Source organism: Monodelphis domestica, chromosome 3 (genome assembly GCF_027887165.1).
Source record: "Monodelphis domestica isolate mMonDom1 chromosome 3, mMonDom1.pri, whole genome shotgun sequence".
Classification (NCBI taxonomy): Eukaryota; Metazoa; Chordata; class Mammalia; order Didelphimorphia; family Didelphidae; genus Monodelphis; species Monodelphis domestica.
In genome coordinates this window covers 60,158,549-60,180,429 of record NC_077229.1, presented here as the reverse complement: position 1 = coordinate 60,180,429, position 21,881 = coordinate 60,158,549, and the positions used below count along the sequence as shown (strand labels likewise).

Here is a 21,881-nt window from a genome sequence, read left to right as displayed (position 1 = left end):
GGGTCACACAGCTGGGAAGTGTCTGAGGCCACATTGGAACCCAGGACCTCCCATCTCTAGGCCTGGCTCTCAATCCACTGAGCCACCCAGCTGCCCCCAAATATGGTATATTCTTATTTCTGCCTTTAGTTGTTTAATGTAATGACTGATTATCATTATCATCATAAATTGCTTCCACCTTTAACTCTGTTATTGACCGCTTATTATGATTATGAATGTTAGTTTCATTTCTGCCTTTAGAAGTCTCAAATGTAAAATCCTGAACAAACCAAATGTTTTAATGTAATGATTATCAATACGATGATCAATATCAATATCAGATAGTCTTGCATCTGCTTTGAGCCTTGTTTAATGACTGATTATCATGATTATGATTATTTATTCATTTCTGCCTTTAGATGGCTCAAATATAAAATAACGAAGGGACCAAATGTTTAATGCAATGATTATCATGATTGTGATCAATACGAATGTGATCTATTCTTGCTTCTGCCTTCAGCCCTACCGCTAGGGTAGAAGATTTGGGGTTTGGTCCTTTAAGTCATTTAAGCGAGAATTGAAAGAGAAGGGCCCTCCTCCCGAGCAAGGACCCTCTTTGGGGTCCTTCTCTTCTCTCCCTACGTCCGGGCACCTCCGGGAAGGCTTCCGGGCTGATGCTGCTTCGGGCCTGTCTCGGTGGGTCGGTCCAGAGGCAAGAAGGAACAAGCCCTGTGGGAGGAGAGCTGGAAGGGCCTCCCAGCCTGTGATCTTCACCCGCCCCTCTTGGAGCTGTCACTACTCTGTAATTTGGAGCTAATGACGAAATTACCATCTGCACTCAAAAGAGTTTTCTTCCCCACCAAGGTTCCGAACTCCCATCAGCACTGAGGAGGGCGAGAGCCTTCCCCCTCCCAACCCCCACAGGCCCCGCATCCGAGGCTGGCTGGAACTCTGGACTAGTCAGAGGCCAGTTTCTGGACTCAGCCCAGGTCGGGGATGGAGGGGAGGCTGTGTGGGTCCGATGAAAGGGGAAGCTCAGGGAGCCGCATCTTCCTCCATTGGGCCGTCCTGACCCATGGCAGGGCCAAAAAAGGGCAGACCCATGCCCTGCCAGCCCTCCGGCAGCTCTCAGGCTGGGGAAGACAAGGACTAAATAAAATATACTAAAAAAATTCAATGAATCCTGGTAGGAGGCACCTCCACACATCCCAGCATCCTCTGGGCATCCCTGTGAGCCGCTACCGGACCAGAATGAGGATGAGCTTATCCGCTAAGAGGCTCCACCCAGCAACCAGAGTCCCATGACCATTTACTAATGGACACGGAGGGGACTCCAGAATAACCCCCAGAGCCTTTACGAGCCACCCGACAGAGCCCAGAGGGTCCCCCCGGATTCTGGCCCAGAACGACTCACACATTTACTCCTCCAGGGTCTGCGCCTTCCCCACAGAGCCCCCGGAAGGGCAGACGAGTGTCTCCTCTAGACTTGGGGAAAATCCTGGAGAAGGACACGCTTTCTCTTCAGCAACAGGAAGATCACTTCCCCTCCTTGGAGGGTCAGACATGATTAATATCCACAGCCAGCACCGTAACCAGTTTCCATTCCCAGAAGAAACTCGCCCGTCGAGCCATATTTGTCCAATGCAAGATTCATAGCGGCCAGAAATCCTGAGGCAAAAGGAGGCCGCTGAGCAGCGCAGCGGCCAGGCTTTCCCTCTTGGGACGGAGGTCTTTCCATGGACTAAGAAGACAGAAGAAGAGAGGGGCACAGCAGGCACAGGGGCCGCCCTGAATCAAGTACCAGCCCATGAAGTCTGGCTGCTGGGGAGGGAAGGCGAGACGCTTTGGGCCCAGGGAGCCCGCCTCTCCTGCTCATTGTCCTTGCTTTGGTCAGGCCATTCCTGAGCACACACTCTGCTGGGAGGGACAACATCAAAATACATATGTACACATATGTACAGAAACCAGTGGAGATTAAGTACAAATTCACCACTTCTCAGTGCCAGGCTCCATATGAGGGACAAAAGTCAAACGCTTCCTAACTTCAAGGCACAGTTGAAAATGGGACTAAACAATATTGGCCCAGATAAGTCAGTCAAAGAAAATCCGAGGAGACGAGGCTAACATAACAAAGAGTTAAAAACATTGAAGTGATACATTGTGTTCAGTGCAGGGGAAACCAATTCCTCCCCTAAACTGCCCTCCTGAAACTCCCATTCTAACAGATGAGACAGGCTGTGCCTAGTTGAAGCAGTGATTGTGTGATGGCTAAACAAACACCAGATTAAAAAAAAAAAAAGCTCAAACCTGAGAAGTTTTAAATGCCAAACAGAAGAGATTTCATTGTGTTCCTAAGAACAATAATGAGCCCCTGGAGTCTAGGGGGAGGACTCGGTCAGATCCCTTGCTCTTCTGAAGCTCCAGGGCTATGCTCCTTGGGCAGTGAGGTAGAGAGCCAAGCCCTGAGTCAGGAAAACTTGCTTTCCCAAGTTCAAATGTATCCTCATACCCTTACTAGCTGTGGGACCCTGGGCAAGTCACTTCATTCTGTCTCCCTTTCCCTTTTCTATAAAATGAGTTGGAGAAGAAAATGGCAAACCAGCCCCAGCCCATTCCTGCCATGACCCCCTTCGTGATCACTGGCAATCATTGATAAGATCTCATTCAAATCTCACAACAACCCTGGCACGAAGACCCCCTTTTTGAAATGTAGGGAAACAGAGGCTCAAAGAGGCATTTCTTTATCCTTTGGCAAACTTGATACCAATGGAATACTCTCTGGTTTGGCCCATTTTCTCTTGTTCTCTTGGATGGATAAATAAACAGACCATTATGCACCTACTACGTAAGTGCAATTTATTAAGAGCTTACCATGGACTAAGCAAGAAAGACCCTGCCCAGGAGGCAGGAGGAGAAGACCGCATTTCCTAGTCCAGTTCTGATCTTAACCATCTTCTGCCCCTCAAAAGCACCAGCAGTTTCCTAACGACACAAACGACTTAATTGGGCATTTAAATCCCTTAAGAAATCTCTAGATTGGGGGCAGCTGAGTGGCTCAGTGAATGGAGAGCCAGGTCTAGAGATGGGAGGTCCTAGGTTCAAATCTGGCCTCAGACACTTCCCAGCTGTATGACCCTGGGCAAGTCATTTAACCCTCATTGCCTAGCCCTTACTGCTTTTCTGCCTTAGAACCAATACACAGTATTGATTCTAGGACAGAAAGTAAGTTCTTAAAAAATAAAAATAAATAAACAAATTTTAGAGATTATGTTTATGCAAAAAATAAAAGGCACAGAATTACAAAGGAAATCAATTTTAGAGAATTATTGTTTGCACAGTGAAGTCCACAGACCCCAAGAACTCCCAGCCTTTTTGACTCCACTTCATTTTGCGTGAGAAGGAATAGAAGCTTGGGTCAGGATTGGAACCCTGAGCTCTAAGGTCAGGCCAGCTCTCTGATCCTTTTCCCATACACCTCCTTTACCAGCAGGGACCAGCAGACTCATGCCTAGGTTCAGTCTTCCTTCCACAAGGACCATCCAGCACCCACTTCCTTACAGAACTGCTGGGGCACCACAGATAGCCCTAGCCCAGTTCCCTTCTTCCAGCCCATTCAGGCAAAAGACCCGAGGGTGGCCGAATGCCCAGGTTCCTCTCCTTCCTTCTCAAGCAGGAACATTTGGGTTGAAGATGAGGGAGCTTAGCACAGAGCTCGGTCCCCAGTCTCTCCATCTCTTCCTCCCCCAGGGGCTGGCCTCTGCCCCCTGCTTGTGGAATTCAAGCCAAAACCCTGATCCTGACATTCTGACTCTGCTGGAAAAAAGTCAGACTGTGGCTGCAAAAGGTGTATCACAGTGGAAAAACCTCTGAAAGCAGCTGGAGGGGATGGCATAGGTGCCTATGAAGGAAGGAGAACTCCACAGAGACAGGGGTTATTAACCATTCTAAGCCTCCTGAGGCAGGCAGAGGGTCAGACCAGGCCAGGAGACAAATACCACAAGGGCAATAATCAAATAAGCCTGGCTCTTGTCCCTTTTGGATTACAAGCTGACCCAAAGGAAAACTGAGAAAAGGACTAGACAGATTGATGACCTTGGACAAGTCACTAATCTTTGCCTCAGATTCTTCATCTATAAACCTGGGTCTAATAGTAGCACCCATTTCCCAGATGGCTGTATGATCAAATGAGAATAATTTTTTTAAATGTTATTCCTTTTACTTTATTTTTAAATTTTATTAAAAAAATTTTTTTATGAGGGGATGCCCTCCAATTGGGGAATGGTTGAATTGTGGTATCTGTTGGTGATGGAATACTCTTGTGCTCAAAGGAATAATGAACTGGAGGGATTCCATGTGAACTGGAAAGACCTCCAGGAAGTGATGCAGAGTGAGAGGAAGAGAACCAGGAGAACATTGTACACAGAGACTGATACACCGTGGCACAATTGAATGTAATAGACTTCTCCATTAGTGGCAAAACAGCAATCCAGAATAACTCAGATGGATTTACGAGAAAGAACACTATCCACATTCAGGGGAAAAACTGTGGGAGTAGAAACACAGAAGAAAAACAACTGCTTGATTACATGGGTCAAGGGGATGTGATTGGGGATGTAGACACTAAGTGATCACCCTAATGAAACATCAATAATATGGAAATTCCCATGGTTACATAATTTATGTTGTCTTCCTCCCATCTTCCTTTCCCCTCTCCGGAACTGACAAGCAATTTCACTGGATTATACATGTATTATCACAAATGAGAATAATTTAGCTGAGTCCATCTCTTGGCAGATAGATAGGTAGGATATACATCCCAGCTATTATTATTATTATCATAATCATAATCTAAGCTTTTAATAGCTATTTTGCTGCTTATTGTACAGATCAGAAAAACTTTTTAAATCATAGATCTAAAATTGGGAGAAACCCCAATGGCAGTGCTAGTGAGAAAACTAGTTTTGAAGTCAATTAGTTGTTGTTTATTGTTGTTTTTCAGTCATGTCTGACTCTTTATGACCTGATTTGGAGTTTTCTTGGAGCAGAGACGTGTAGTTTGCCATTTCCTTCTCAAGTTCATTTTACAGATAAGAAAACTGAGGCAAACAAAGTTAACTGACTTGTCCAGTGTCACACAGCTAGTAAGTGTCCAGATCTGGGTTCATTTCCCACCTTTGATACTTACTAGCTGTATGACCCTGCCCTGGCCGCTTAAAATCCTCAAGCCTGAATTTCCTCATTCAAGTAAAAGGATGAACTCTATTCGCCTCTTAAGATCCTCTCCAGCTCCTAAATCAATGATTCCATGACCAATTCCAACCCATCATTGCATAGAAAAAGTCCAACAACAGAGGTAGTAAGTTAAGAGGCAAGAGCAGAACTCACCCCAGAAGCAGCTGGAAACTCACACTGCTGGGAAATCTTAAGAGCAAAAAGGTCCTATCCAGAATTAGGATTCTGATCCAAGATTCCCCCCAAATGCACCATGTAACTGTAGCAAAGGCATTTCCTTCCTTTAGGGCTCAGGGTTTTTCCTCCCTAAGATGGGACCAGATCTCCAAGGTCTCTTCCAGCTCTCACCTTCCCAAGGAAGACGACTGTGCTTCAAGCCCTGGTTATAATGAACCTGTTCCCTGTGGCCACAGGAGACTGGGGGGAGCATCCACAGCCCTGGGAGAATAAGAAACTGGTCCTCCACCCTCTAACTGAGGCAGGTGAGCACAGGGGAGTTTCCCAGACTGCCCTGAGCCTGAGGGGGAGCGCCAGGGGCATCCACTACAAAACATTCCTTTTTCAGAGGAGGAAATGGACGCTGGGACTTTCCAAGGGGCAAAGTCAGGAGTTGATGCTCAGATCTCCTGATTCCCAGCATGGCTTATTTGCTGGACCCTTCCCACCACAGGGAGACTGTCCAGAGACACAAGCTGCCCCTGGCTGAGGGCTCCCACTGATGTCTCACACTGTTCCCAGTTCTGTTGCTGCTGAAGGGATACCAGAGGCAGTCTGGTGGTTTGCTACTTGACTGTGCTCATTAGGGCCGGGTAACGCATCAAAGGAGGCCTTGAAAACCCCCCAATCATTAGCTTTGGGAACAAAAGTGTGATTATAACCACAAGCCTTGGCTGGGATTTGAGGTGGGTGGATGGGAGAACGCGGCCTGCCCTAGCCCAGGCAGCAGCTGCAGGAGGGTCTGGGACCTGCCTGTCTGCCAGGGCTCTCCCCCAAAAGGGAAAGGGAGACAAATGTGAGGGAGGAGGAGGCAGAATGTGTACAAGGCTGGTTGTTAGAGCTGCATACCAGGAGCTCCCAACAGCCTTGGCAACCGTAGCTTTGGCTTACCCTGTACAATGGCCCATAGATTGGAGCTGGGGGAATCCAGATCCAGCAGGGGAAGAACTTTAGAGGTCATTCAGCCCAACTTTTCCATTTTACAGAAGAGAAAACCGAGACCCAGAACAATAATGGAGTATCTGCTTGAGGTCACATAGCCAGAAGAGATTGGTGGTGGCAGGAAAGGAACCCAGGTTCACTAACTCCAAATCTGACCTTCTTTCTTTTAACTCTGGATAAGGCAAGTGCCATCATCAGGGCTCCTGCCTAGCTTCTTCCTTACTTCTCACCTCTCTGTGGGTTCAAGAATATAGAGGCCAAGATCCTCTAACTCTAAACCCAACACACTTCCTATTGGACCACCCTGCCTCCTGCCACAGCTATCCTGAGAGATAAGAAATGAAAGCAAAAGGCAGAAGGCCACCAGGGCCAGAGTCCATGTTTGCCAGGCACCTATTGTCAGGGAGGGAGCTCTGGACCTTAGACCTACAGCATCAGAACTGTCATAGGAAATGGTTGCTTCTATTTTCAGAATGAGGAAGAGGGGCACAGCTAGATGGCTTAGCAAGAGCAAGAGCAAGGCTGGGAGATGGAACAATATCCAAATGTGGCCATAGATGCTTCCTAGATATGTGACCCTGAGCAAGTCACTTTACCCATATTGCCAAGCCCTTACCAATCTCCTGTCTTGGGACCAATACTCAGAAATGACCTTTTAAGGGTTACAAAAAAAATGAGTAAGTGGTTCTGTGCACATATTTATCTATCTCTTGTCTCCATGCCTTTACAAATAGGTCATTCCTCCCTTCCCACAAATATACTCCTTCCTCAAACATTCTAACTCAGTTATTATGTCACTTTCCCTCTCTGGCAGTAAAATAAAGATCATAAAACCAGTGTTCACAGCTCCTAGGTAGGCTGGTGTGAGGCAGGGGCACAGAAATGAGAGCTAACAGTATCCTCCTGAAGGGAGGGCTTGGCCCCTAGGGAGCTGGAGGGGTACACTAGACAGAGTTGCATCAGAGGCCCACCTCCTTTCATCATCCAGTCTGCTGGCAGCTGTTCAGGACTTGGTAGAGGGTGGGAAGGAGAGACTCCCCAGGGCACCCACAAGTCTTCCCTGGAAATCAGGTTCGGGTCTGAAAGATGTTCATCCCACAACTGTTGAAGCAGCTCTACACCCCCGCCTCTTCCCCCAAACCTAAGACTCAGGCAGACCCTATTCTAGCAGCTTCACAGCTTGTGGGGCACTCACAGTCCTGGTGGCAGGATTCAGAATGCAAGAGAACAGTTATTCCAATTAGCCTCTCGGTGGAAGAAGTCAAAGCTTTGGCAGCTGTCCAAATAATCAATCAATCTGGCATCTATTAAGCACTTACTATTTGCTAAGTCCTATACTAAATTCTGAGAATGAAAAGGCAAAAATGAAATAAATACCATCTGCCCTCGGGGAGCTTATATTCTAATGAGAGGGTGCTCATGCCCTGCTTAGTGCCACCTGATAGAGGCTGCCAATGATGTTTAAGAGTCACTGTGGGTGACGTCTCAGGCACCCATGTCCTGCAGTAACTTGGTCTATGAAGGGACCCTAGATCTGAGACCCAAAACCCCAGGAAGCCCAACCTTCTTTTCAATGTGCCTCCACCCTATAAAATTATAATTTGATATTAACTTCTATCTTTATGCTTTTGTCCCAAATAGAAGTCTTGAGGGCAGGAATGGTCTCTCCCACTCCCTCCTTCATTCCCTCTCTCCTTTCTTTTTTTCCTGTCTCTACGGCTGTCAATGATTAAGGAAAGCCTATTGGATTGAATAGGACCCTAGATTTGAAGACTGCAAGGGACCTTAAAGAATATGCACTCCAAAAGCCTTCCAGAGAGGTGAGAGGTAGCTTAGCCAGATGTTGTTATTGTTATTTTTTCAACTCCTACTTTCAACAACTCAAGGGCTAGGCAAACAGGGTTAAGTGACTTGCCCAGGGTCATAAGGCTAGGAAGTGACTGAGGCCAGATTTGAATGCAGGACTTCTCTAAGGCTAGCTCTAAGCTACCTAGCTGCCCCTTCCATGTTATTTCTATTATAGGCTCCTTCTGTGGCAATTCAATATAATGGAATTCCACTGGGTAGCTTCTGTGTGCCAAGCACCATGCCCGTTATAGATTGACTGGAGTAGACTGAAAAATAGAAGGGACACCAACTTGCTCCGTACCTTCTTTTTTATAAATGAGTAAAACCCAGACTTGCTCAAGATTCACTAAGGCTGGAGTTGAACCCATGTCTTCAGGACTGAAAGGAGGCCCCTTTTCATAGACCACACTGCCTTGGAAGGCTTCCAAGAAGAGGTGGCCCCTGAGTTAAGCCCAGAAGGAAGCCAAGGGTTCAGACAGAGCATCCCCCAAGTCACTGCCATGCTACCACTGGCCCCTGACCTCCTACCCCCACCTCTGGGCATGAAGGAAGGAGGAGGGGTGAACAGGCAAACCAATGGAACCCATCGCCGCCGGGTGCCCATGAAGGAGCTCCCTGAGCTGCCTGGCCAGAGGCCTCCTTCTCTTGTTTACAAAGAGCCTCTCTTCTCCCTCCTCTCCTGTCCCCAGGGAGAGATTCACAGCTCCCCTGGAGGAGGGCGCCTCGGCCTGCTCCGGAGTGGCTTCCATCCAATTGTCTGCCTATCAAACTGTCAATTCATCTGCCACAACTCCCCGGGGAGAAAATCTGTCCCCCTTACACAAACACCAGAAATATGCAGCAAGATTTTTACTTTTCTTTGGAAGAGGATTAGGGATTAGCAACAAGCAGCCCGCTTTAATCCGATTACTAGCACCAGCCACTCAACTCCTGCAGGTGCCCAGAACAGGGTGGGCCCCTCAAGAGAAGGGGGGAAAGGCGGGGCTGGGGATCAGGCCCACTCATTCAAGGGCCTCCCCTGGGCACAACAAAGCTGGCCTGGCCTGGCCAATGGCTCCCCCCAGGAATTAATTCCATTTCAATATGACCACACAGCCTCTGGAGGGACAATGGATGGGAAGGCCTCTATCCAGCCATGACCCCTGGCCACCCCAAGCTCCCTGGCAGGGTCCAGCTTGTTATTGGAGAGGTGGGGTGCTAAGAGAGATTAAATCACTTTCTATTTATTGTCTGGGGGTGGGGGGAGAGGGAGGGAGGGAGCCAGGGGGGAAAAGCAGCTTTAAAAGGGGAACTTGGGTTTGAATCCAGACCCAATCCACCCACCTATGACCTTAGCAGTGTCACGGATAGGTGGGACACAGATTAAGCTCCAGAAAGGACCAGTGAAGGAAACAGAGGCAGACGGAGGGTAAGTGACTCACCCCAGTCATACAAATAACAAGTACCCGAAGCAGGATTTGAACCTGAGTCTTCTTCATTTCAAGTTCACATTCTGCCTCCTCCCATCTCAAATCTGGCCTCATACTCTTCCTATCTTGGTGACCCTGGACAAGTCACTTCACCCCCACTGCCTAGCTCTTCTGCCTTAGAACCAATACACAGTATTGATCCTAAAACAGAAGGTATGGATTTAAATAAAGAATAAAAAAGACCAGGAAGGTCAGTGAACAGAGAAAGTAAGCAGACATGGTGAAAGGCCTGGAATTCAGGTCACATTAAGACTGGTCATTTCCAAAGAGAGTGGGGTGGGGGTTTGGGAATAAAGCCGTCCTCAAGGATGGGAATGCTTGAAAGACCAGACTTGGTTCTACAGAGTCCTGGGAAGCAGAACCCGGTGGATACTAAAAAAGAGGCAAATTTAGGTTGGATATTGTCCAAATGCACTGCCTAAGAGGGAGTGAATTCCCCCTCGCTGGGTCTGCAGGAGAATAGGGGTCAGAGTGCAACACAGTGGTCCTGATGGTCAATTTCAATTTGAGACTAACATGGGGACACTGGTACATTGTTAGTGGAGCATGCGTTGTCCCAATTCTCCTTGAAAGCAAACTGAAATTATGCATTCCTTGTCATTAAAATGCCTCTATCCTTGGACGGAGAAACCCCAGATATAATCTCCTTTGATCCCAAGGTTTGAACCCCAGGAAGAAGGTGAGACAAGTCCCATTTTTCAGGTGAGGAAGTGGAGGCTGGAGGAAAAGTCAAATGACTTGTCTAGGGTCATTCCAAACTCAATTCTTTCCAATTTCCAAGCCCAGCGCTCTACCTACTATTCCACTCTGCTGCCCTAGATAATCCAAGGAAGTCACTGACAAAAAGAGACTCTATACATCAGTGCTTGCCTTCTTCCCTTCTATCCAACAGGCATTTATTAAGCAACTACTCTGTGTTGAAAAATAGCTCCTGCCTTCAAGGAGCTTGTGTTTAGTCTGGATTTACAGGGTATTAGGACACCTAGGTGGCTCAGGGAACAGAGGATCAGGCCTGGAGTCCATCTTCCCGAGTTCAAATCTGACCGAAGACACTTCCTAGCTGTGTGACCCTAGGCAAGTCACTTAATCCTGTTTGCCTCTGTTTCTTCATTTGTCAAATGACTTGGAGAAGGAAATAGCAAACCCAGTATCTTTACCAAAAAAAAAAAATCAAATGGGGTCACTGAGAGTTGAAAAAAGTGGAAATAACTAAGCAACAACATAACCTAAAAGCAGATAAATATATATTCAGCAAAATAATTTAATGTTCATAAGAGGAGCCAAAACAACTGCAACAGGGAAGTCTTCCAAGAGAAGAAGGTAGCATAGAAGCTGACAATTAAAGGACTTCAGAGAGCTCAGTTAGGGAGCTCAGCAGATTGAGAGTCAGGCCCCAAAGTGGGAGGTTCTGGGTTCAAATTTGGCCTCATACACTTCCTAGCTGTGTGACCTTGAGTAAATCATTTAACCCTCAATTGCCTTGGAGCCAATACATAATAAGAGTCAAAAAGAATACACACACACACACACACACACATATATTTAAGGGGGGGAGGGAAGAGAAAGCAAGCACATATCACAGTAGGTCAGATAAGAAAAAGATTCTTCAAATCTGGCTTCAGACCCTTCCCAGATGTGTGACCCTGGGCAAGTCACTTAACCCCTACTACCTAGCTCTTACTGCTCTTCTGCCTTAGGACCAATACAGAGTACTGATTCTAAGATAGAAGGGTTTAAAAAAAAAAGAAAGAAAAAGATTCTTAGAGGCCGGTATGAGGAGTGGTTGCATTCCAGGGAATAAAGGTACTCTGGAGGGGGATAGCACTTTCAGCAGTTAGCCATGACATCCATGTGGTTAGAATGCAAAGGGTCTTGGGATAGGCATGGAGGTAAGGCCAAATAAAACCCAGAGAGCAATGCTAGAAGCCAGGAGAGAAAGTGCTCTAAATGTCTTGATGAGAAGTTTCTGGATTTTATCCTGGAAAAGGAATGGTGTTGGAGGAGATAGTGACATGGTAGTCCTGTGTTTCAGGAATTGCTCTGGCAGGAAGCTTTGTGGAGGATGCACAATTAGAAACTGAGAATCCAACAAGGAGGTGGTGGATCTAGAAGAGAAGAGGCTAGTCTGGCATCCACCAAGACGGTGGCCGCTGGAGGGAGGATGCTCTACTGGAGGGAGGATGCTCCCTTGTCGGTGGTCCTGAAGAGGAAGGAGTGATAAGTCTTGTCAACTGACTGGATATTGGGCGTGGTGACCCTCTACTATTCCAGGTCCACCACAGCCAGTACCAACAGCCAGGAACAAGCTATTCTAGTAGCTCCAGCTTTGGCTCTGAGAGCGCCGTTGTCCAGAGGTCCAAGCTTCATTTTCTGGATGCCGCCATCCAAGAGACTTTCCGTGGGATGCTTCCTTCCCTTCTCTGAAGTGCTGGGATTTCCTGAGTGCGGATCCTTCCCCCAAACACAACATGGGACGGGTTTAGAGAGAAGCCTTGGCTGAGAGACTCATCCTCCCCCTGTGGATGCCCTGGGGACAGGCCTCTCTGAGCACAGACAGACAGGCGCTTGGATGGCAGACTTAGGCTTTACCCCCTGACTGGCAGTCAAGGGCATTTCAGTTTGGTGGGACCCTCCAGAACCCAGACTCTATGTCTGACAGCTCCAGAACGGACAATTTTTCCTTCCGGTCCCTCTCAAGCCAACCTCATGTAGGGAAGACCATGGAGAGAAGCAACATGGTACCCAGGAGAAAGTGAGCTCTTTATAGGCAGGGAGGCTTCACTTCAGTCTGTTCAAGTCCAGGCACATAAGAAGATGCTTGAGGCTTGCTGTGCACCCTCCAGGTGAAGATGTTAGGGGTAGCTCAAGATGATCATCTTCAAAGGAGACCCCCAAGGACCACTGATTTGGCATCATCTTCCTGAAGTATCCACAGCATTGACAATCCCACTGCCAGGTACAGAAGGCAACATGCATTTTTATTTAACCCTTTCCTTATGTCTTAAAATTGATACTAGGTATTGGTTCCAAGGCAGAAGAGTAGTAAGAGCTTGGCAACAACTGGGGTTAAGTGACTTGCCCAGGGTCACACATCTAGGAAGTATCTGAGGCCAAATTTGAACCCAGGACCTCATCTCCAGATCTGGCTCTCTATGCACGGAGTCACCAAACTGCCCCATCAACATGCATTTATTAAGCACTGTGATAAGTTATACTGTACCCCAAGTTTTAAGCAATGAAAGCTTTTTAGACTTTTTGGAGCAGCCTATATTCTAAGCACCAGAAAGAATTCCACCTAAGTCAAAATATTCATCTTCACAGCAGGGCTCTGTGTGGTAACAAAGACCTACAAAAATTAATTAGTCAATCAACAAATATTTATTGTCTATTATGTGCTCAGCACATAATCTCTACTCCAGGCTCCTTTTCCCTTGGCAATCAGTCACTCATTACCTCAATTTGATTTAATTCAATTCCATTCAATGTGGGGGCATAAATATAAAGAATGTTAAGATAAAACCATTAAAAAACAAACAAACAAAAAACACCAACTGTGGAAGAAAGAATGGCTCCATCCCTCCTCTCAAGGGGCATGCATTCTAACCGAGAGGGAGAAGGACTCCTAAAAATATAGACAGCTGAAATGTAAATACACAGACACAGAGTCACACACAGGCATCTGGGAAGGGAGAGTGTGAGTGGCAGCTTAGGGAAATTGAAGGGAGGGGATGAGAGAGAAGAGCAGAGTGAGGGCATCCTCCACTGCATCCACAGAGGCAGCTGGACCACATGCTGAGGGTGAAATCAACATCCAGGAAAATGAAATATACAAAATGATTGCCGAGACATCGATGGAAGGAAACTGCACCCCCCCCAAGTAATCTCCAAAGCGACCACACTGACATTATAATGACCAAAGTGGACCTTGGTGTTGAGAAAAGGGACCCCCCCTCCAGCCCTTTATTGCAGAGATGGGACCTACAGGTGTGGAATATTATAAATGTTGTCCAATTTGTTGATATGTGAGGCAGCCAGGGGAGAGATTTACTGCCCTCTCTTGGGCTGTTATTAGCTGGATAATCTTGGCTAAGCCCCTTAACCTTGGTCTGCTAAAACCTCAGTTTCCTCATCTGTAAAATGGGGATAAAAGTAACACCTAAGTACCAGGGATCAAATGAGATAGTACAGAGATGGGAGGTCGTGGATTCAAATTTAACCTCCTAGCTTCCTAGCTAGGACACTTCCTAGCTTTGTAATCAGTTTGGGGATTATTGGAGGGGAGGGCAAGTTAGTTCCTTCCTTATTGGGGCAAGTCACTTAACCCCCATTGCCTAGCCCTTACCTGCCTTGGAACAAATACATGGTACTGATTCTAAGACAGTAGATAAAATTTTTTTTTAAATGAGAAAGTCTGTGTAAAGAATATAATTGCTAACTATTATTATTTTGCTTAACCACCTCCCCCCCAATCCTTTCTCACTTACCCTTGGTTACAAGGGGCAGCTTGATGGGGAGGGATTCAGAAATGAGGGTGATGGTCTTTTTTTCACTCCCCCCTTTTTTTTGCAACATGCCTAATATGAAATATTTTGCATAACTTGCATTATGGGTATCATACTGCTTGCCTTCTCAGTGGGAGGGGAAGGGGCTGGAGAGAGGGAGAAATTTAGAACTCAAAAAGTTTAAAATAAACTTTTTTTATTCATAAAAGACATTGAGGTAATGTTTGTTCTTTTAACAAATGCCTTCTGTGTTGGCAACACTTTTTCTTCCCACAAAAGGAGACCTGTGGAGTCCCTCCATTGCCCTAATGCATCTCACCATCAGAGCAAGTTTCCTGAAAGCAGCCCCAAGGCCACCCCTGCTGGTTTGGGCCACTAGAGCTTGTTGCACTAGACTGAGTTTGACCCACAGGGCTGGGTGATCTAGAAAGCCCAGTTCTAACCCTACGACTTCTGATCCTACTATCCTCTGGCCTGAGTTCAAATCCTGTCTCTCACCCTATGCTTCCATTTGTTCAATTGTTAAAGAGCAATTTGGGCTAGATGGCTCAAAATCTCTGTTGAAGATGAGAATCCTGGTGGAGTATTGGCAAGGAGAGCTCACCTTCTTTACTGGAAGTTGGGGTACTCAAGAGTCCTAGATGGGGATGGGGAGAGGGCATTAAATCCAAAAGCTTCTCTTTCCAAGGGAGGACACTCAGGCTGAGGAAGATAAGTAGGCTGCAGGAGGATCACAGACCTTAAATGTGCCCTAGTCCAAGTCTCCCATTTTACAAATAAGGGCACTGAGGCCCAAAGCTTAAGACAGCATGTTTCAGATCAGATAATAACAGGGCTTTCTTTTTTCTTTTTTCCTCCTTTGTAAAAGGGATTAGAGTCATTCCTGCCTGCCCATTCATTCTCCAGGTCTGGATGAGTGACAGGGCCCACTTTTAGTGGGAGGAGATAAGCCAGAGTAGAACAATCTTCCTTGGGAGCTGAGCACCACCAGTCTCTGACCTCAACCCCTTGGCAAAGGCTGGATCCATATGTGGAGGCCAATCACCCTGGGAGAGCTGGCAGGGGAGTCTCAGTAACCCATGGGCCACTTGTCAGCATCAGACTGGGAACTCACAAGTCTAAGGTTTACCAGCTCTGGCAATAGCCCAGGGTGCAGGCGGCGGTCACCAGTGGCCAGCCTCCCTGTACTGACCCCCATCTCTCCCCTGCCCCATGCTGTACTCCCCATTGTCATCTGTTACTTCCACCTCTTCCCACCCCAAATCATAAAGGACATTTAGAAGGCAATTTTTTTCTCACTAATTCTTTAAAAAAATAGGTGCATAACCACAAGTTCATGTTTTCGCATATTTCTGCTTGGAAAATAGTACATGCTTAATGAATGCCCATTTCCTTCCTCTATGAACAAGAGGAACAATAACTTTGTTGGAGAAGAGAGGAAGGCTTTCACAGTAAGTCTAGGATGATGGCTACTGCTCAGGAAGGAGGAGATAATGAAAATAAATATAAACAAGTTTCCCTCCTGAGACTTTTGTCTAGCCATACTATACTGCCCTTGATCCCAAGGGCTGCATATTAGGTCTTTAACTACCCCCACCAGCTACCCCAGTGACAGTGACCTCTAATAAAGGCCTATTGTTTTTATCCAATATTTAGCCAAATGTTAAAGGTGACAAAAGATGGAAATTCACAATTCAATCAATGTTGGAAAGGTTGTACAAAGACAGACCCACTGGTGCATTGTTGGTGGAGTTGCAATTTAGTCTGACCAATATGGAATGCAATCTGTAATTAGGCAAGTGAAGTGACTTAAACATTCCTTCTCTTTTGGCCAAGAGAATTCAGATCCTACTAATAGCCAAATGATCTGATAAAAAGAAAGTTTCTCTAGAGACCAAACTATTTCTGGCAGAACTTCTGTGGTAGTAAAGAACAAGAAACAGAGTAAATTATCCATTGATTGGGGAACGGCTAGACAAATTCTGCTGCCCAAATGTAATGGAACATTACTGTGCTATAAAACAAAATGACAAATATGGAAGTATGGAAAGATTTACATGAACTAATCCAGAGTGGAGTAAAATGAACTGAAGCAAAGCCAAGGAAACAATATACACAATGACCAGAACAATGCAAATGGAAAATATCACAATAATCACAAGTGAATGTCACAGAATTACAAAGAAAGTTTGCCCCCAAAGAAGGGAGGAATAGAGAAAGACATGCCCCAGCTCCTTTACAGTCTAGAGCAGTGCACATGTAATCAGACTTGTTATTGCATTGATCAGTTCTATTCTTTTTTCCTCTCCCTTCCCTCTTTCCTTCTCTCTCTCCTTTCCCTCTTTCTTTCCTTTTCTCCCTCCCTCCCTTCCTTCTTCCCTCTATACAAGATAGCTCTCTAGGAGGAGAAGAAATTTGGATGATTGAGAACAAAAAATATCAATAAACTGTATTAATATCTTTTAAAAAATACCTTGTAAACCCTTTAGTGTCACTTGACCCCCACTGCCTAGCCCTTACCACTCTTCTGTCTTGGAACCAATATTTAGTATCAGTTGTAAGACAGAAGGTAAGGGTTCAAAATAAAAAACAAAACTAAACACTAGATTTGGAGTCAGAGGATCTGGGTTCAAATATTGCCCTCAATTACCCCCAAATTATTTTGCACCCATCTTCTGGAAACAGTTCCCTCAGCCTTGCCTTCTACTCCAGAAGGCAGAGTGCCCGACTACCATGATCCTTTTAATAAATGTTGGTGGAATTGAACTATATGCATTCAGAAATATATTCATCCATCCATCCATCCATCCATCCATCCATCCATCCATCCATCCACCCAACTTGTCCTGCTAGGGACACAAAGAAAGTCTCAGGCAAGATGCAAACAAATGACCACGTGCCAAAAATCCCCCAAACAACTCTATATAGAATAAATAGTAAATAATTCCCCATGAAAAGATACTAGAAGGAAGAGGGATGGGGGAAAGCTCCCTGCCAAAGGGGGGATTCAAGCAGGGTCTTGCAGGAAGCCTAGAAGTGGAAATGGGGAGGGAGAGAGAGTACCAGAATGGAATGCCGCCATGTAATTTGTGAGAAACATTAAAGAGGCTGGAATCAGACTGACTGGAGATGGAATGAAGAGGATGCAAATTGGAGCTCAGAGAGGAGGAAAGAACCCTGGTAGGCTAGGAGAGACACATCTTTGATTCAGAGAGACAATGAATCATCTATTTAGGCTGGAAGGGAACTGGAGAGACTAGTCTCACCCTCTCATTTTAGAGAGGAGAAAGAAGTGCCTGAAGGTCTCACAACTAATAAAGTTGCTGGAACAGGTTTTGAACCCTTGTCTTCCAAATCCTGGACCTTATGTATTTTTTCAATTATACTTCCCAGTCTCTCCTCTGAACTCTGCCTGACTTGCTAGATCTGGGATGAATAAAAAATAGACAATGGGGGGAAATGTTCTGAAAAGGGTAAAAATGCCCAAATGGCACATCTTTGGCCTGGGGCTCTTTCCCAAAGAGATAAAAACAATAAAAGAGAAAAGAACCTATTTGAACAAAAATGTTTATTGCTGCACTCACTGCAAAGAATTGGAAATTGAGGGATGTCCATCGATTGGGGAATGGCTGAACAAATTGTGGTACAGGATGGTGATGGAATACTACTGTGATATAAGGAATAATGAACTGGAGAATTTCAGAAAAAGCTGGAAATACCTGCATGGACTGATGCAGAGTGAAATAGACAGAACCAGGAGAACTTGGTCCCCAGTAATTGAAATATCATGGAATGTCCGAATGGGACAGGCTTAGCTCCTCTCAACAATACATCCAGGGCAATTTTGAAGGATGTCAGACAAAGAATATTCTCTAAGAACTGCTGGAATGCAGATCAAAGCATACATAATTTTTTTTTTACTTTATAAATTCTTACAGGAAAAAAAAATCTATCTAAAGATAACAATTCAAAACCAACCTATAATACTATGGAAAACAAAAACCTTGCAAGAAAATTATTATACAAAAAGATACATAAGACAACCAAACTAGGAGCCAAGAACTAGTATTTTATAAATGAGGAAACTGAGGCTAATCATTCTCTTGCTTCCCCTTACACAGACTAAATGTCTTCGGATTATTTTAGGAAGGGAGTAGTACATTATCAGGGGACATTTAGTCTGGGAAAGGGGAAGTAAGAGAACAATCAGCCTCAGTTTCCTCATTTGAAAAAGGGGCATTTAAAAAAAAGTCACCTTCTGATTTTACTGTGTGGCTGCAAGATAGGGAATAACAGAACAGTCTCCAAAAGACCTAAAATAAATCAGGGGAAAAAATGGACCAGAGTGGGAGATCCCCTCCAAGTCCAGAGACCCCCACTTCAGGGGCTCACCACACTCCCTTCTTTTGCCTAAAGAAAAGCTTCCGGCCTCCCATACATACACTAACAGGGAAGTGGAATGTAGGCCCTGACAACTGGCCAAACGCCTCCACAGCCTTCCCTCACCACATTTACCTCCCATACCCCTCTGGGGGAAGGAGGAGGGACTTTTGCCTGCCTTGGGCCCCAACTGAAGGAGCAGCTCTGTGGAGATATGGGAACAGTGCCCAGGCACTTGGGCCTGGCACCCATCAGGCTGAGTGGGGAAGTTTTTCCTCCTGTCAAGTTTAAATCTGCCTCTCTTCAACTTCCCCTAAAGGCTCCCTTGGAGCCAAGCAGAACCAACCTAATCGCTCTCCCCCCCTCTGACAGTCCTCCCAGGCCTGATGACAGCTTCCCTGTCCCTGCCCAAGTCTCCCCTGCTCCAGGTTCCTCACTTCCTTGCCCAAGACTTCCCTGCTCCAGGATAAACCTCCTGCATCCTGTCAGCCTATCTACCTGCATGCAGTACAGTCTCAGGAGGCCTCACTGTCATGGGTGATTTTCTCTAAATCATTTTTATTATGGGTATTCCAATTAAAATGTGGCACCCAGAATGGGGCACAGTATTCTCAAGGGTCTAGTTAGGGTGGAGGACAGTGGGGATGGTGACCTGCCCTCCAGTCCCAAGTCTCTCCACAATAGGCCAGGTCAGCCAATTACACTGACTCATATGGGACAATATTTGTAAAAGGGCTCACCTGGCACAGTACCTGGTGCAGACAGGCACAACAGAAAATGCTTCTTCCCTTCCTCTTCTGAAGTTCATAAACTTGGGTTTCCTCCCACCTTACCTTTTCCACAGGAATGACTCTCATAGTCACCTCCATCTCTATTTGTTCAGCTGACTGTTTGAACCCTTGGGTGGGATTTTACATTTAATCACCTCCTTGATTGTTCTAGCTTGTTGATATCATTTTACCTCCAGATTATTTTACCCAAGAAGATAGTCACCCCTGCCAGTGAAGTCAGCAGGTACGAATGTGAACTAGCAAGGGCCAGCCAAAGACAGCGTCCAGCTTACTACCCTCGAGACTTCCATCCCCTAATCATCTATCTGATTCTGCTTAACACAAGCTCACATTTCAGCAGGGCCCTTCTGCTCAGAAGCTCTCTCCCTGCAATACATCCAGGCAATGTTGGTGTTGTCACCCCCCTTTTAGAGAAGGAATCTGAGGCTCACAGGCTGACATAGTCCTAACAAGTGTCCTACTCTTCCTACTTTCACATCTCTGCCCGACACCCTCCCATTTATGCCTTATCACTTGAAAACTGCCCACATGGATGGACTCAGTGTGAGGGACTCAAGGCTGTCCTTACCTTCCTCTGATGCCTCTCCCTGCACCTGGGGGGGCTGGAGGGTAGAGAGATAACTGCCTCCCCCAGCTTCCCTTCAGAGAGCTCTGACCCTGCTGAACGTGCCAGCCTGCTCTCTCCTCTCTCAGCAGCAGCTCTGCTTCATCTTGACTCCACTGAACACTCCCTAGCTTTTCATTTGCTCTGGTTTGTTGTATCCCCACCCCCATCACATCATAACCCCCTTATTCTTATTTGTTTCTCCAGCATTTAGCACAGTACAAGCCTTCTTCCTGGCACATAGTAGTAATTAATAAATATTTATTGGGTTGATTTAAATCTGAGCCTCTCTGCAAAATGAAGGAATTAAGAGGCAGCAAGGTGGTTCAGTGAATTAGAGTGTCAGGCCTGGAGTCAGGAGAACCTGGGTTCAAATCTAACCTTGCACACTTCCTAGTTGTGTGACCCTAGGCAAATCATTTAATCCCCATTGCCTAGCCCTTACTGCTCTTCGGCCTTAGAACCAATACATAGTATTGATTCTAAAATAGAAGGTAAAAGTTTAAAAAAATGGATATTATGCAGAAGGTTTAAAGGCTAAAAAAAGAACTGACACTAAGCAGGTTGAAGGGTTAAAAAAAAGAATGAGTACTAAAGCAGAAGGTAAGGGTTAAAAAAAATGATACTAAGGATTTTTTTTTAAACCTAAGGGGTTGGATTCAAGGCCCATCCAACTCTGAACCCAAGAGCCTTAGGACCTCTCAGGCTGTTAAAAAGAAAAAAGCTCCTGTTTCAGCTTTCTGGGCAGCAGAGAAGGGATCAGACCTTGGACCATCAGAAAATATATTTGCCAGTTTTAACGTAGCCACGAGAGGCCAGGATGCGTGCCAGCAGCGTTCAGGCACCGGGCCAGTGACCTACCTACCGCAGGGCAGCCTCAAAGCTCTGGCGAGATCTGAGCTACAATGAATCTGGGCACATGCCAGGAGGGGAGATGCTGCCCCAAAGTCACGGGTCTCGGGGCCCACATCTGAGACTGAGAAAGAGACTTCTGGCCCCCAAGACCACGGACTCTGGACAGCTTCGTGTGCTCTCAGCAGGGCTGTTTATTTAACCCTCACCTTTGGTCTTAGAATCAAGTCGTGGTTCCTAGGGGCGGGCAACTGGGGGGAAGGGACTTGACCAAGGTCACCCATGAACCAGGGTTTCCCATCCCCCACTGGACCACTTTGCTGCCCTTCTCAGTGGGGTTTATGACAGACTGAGTGTCCCTTGAGCCTGGAATTGACTGGCTTAAAAAAAAAATTATGGTAGACTAGGAAACATTTAATAGGTTGCAAAGAGAATAAAGTTAAAGGAGTGGTGCTGTTCCTATTTGTGGTGAGAATGTTCCTGCGCTTCGTTGTCCCTCTGTTTACTCAACTGTAAAATGGGGTCATTAGAGCATCCCCCCTCTAATGAGATCCAAGAGCTGAGTACAGTGTCTGGCATACAGTTGGCGCTCTATAAAGGCTGATTCCCTCCTCTTTTCCTCTCTCTAGCAAAGGAAAACCGCCAAAACCTGGTAAAGAAACGCAACCAAATCTAGATGAAGTCATGTGGGATGGGTTAGAGCTAACAGACCTTGAAATGCTCTCCAAATCTCAGGTGTTCTGCTTAACCAAGGAGGCAGGGGAGGGAAGAGGCCAAGAAAATCAATTTAGGGAAGAATGAGGCAGGGGGAAGGAGGACCGTAGAAGTTATGCCTGGCAGCCGGGATCTCTTCCACATCTGAGCTGACCTGGACCCTGGCCTCCGGGCCTACCCAAAAGAAGGCATTTCCTAAAGGGGGGAGGGGACAGGACCCCAAAAATGCAGGGGGAGGGAAGCCCACAGAAAAGGAAGAAGGCCCAGTTTGAGGGGGGAGCAGCTGGGGAATAAATCAGAGCCCCCCCTTGTCCTACACTCCCCAGCCTATAAAGGGGATCTTTCTGCAGGA

The 21,881-nt window shown here is 46.2% G+C and overlaps 1 protein-coding gene and 1 non-coding gene across 2 annotated transcripts in view; both read right to left on the bottom strand.

Annotated features, from left to right (window-relative positions):
- Window positions 1-21,881, bottom strand: part of FBRSL1 (fibrosin like 1) — a gene marked incomplete at its 3' end in the record, with an annotated part of 240,528 nt that overhangs the window by 183,682 nt on the left and 34,965 nt on the right. The window lies entirely within an intron of this gene.
- On the bottom strand, window positions 11,921-11,980 carry MIR7288 (microRNA mir-7288). Its single transcript, NR_127489.1, has one exon. It is a non-coding gene; the product is annotated as a microRNA mir-7288 (primary transcript).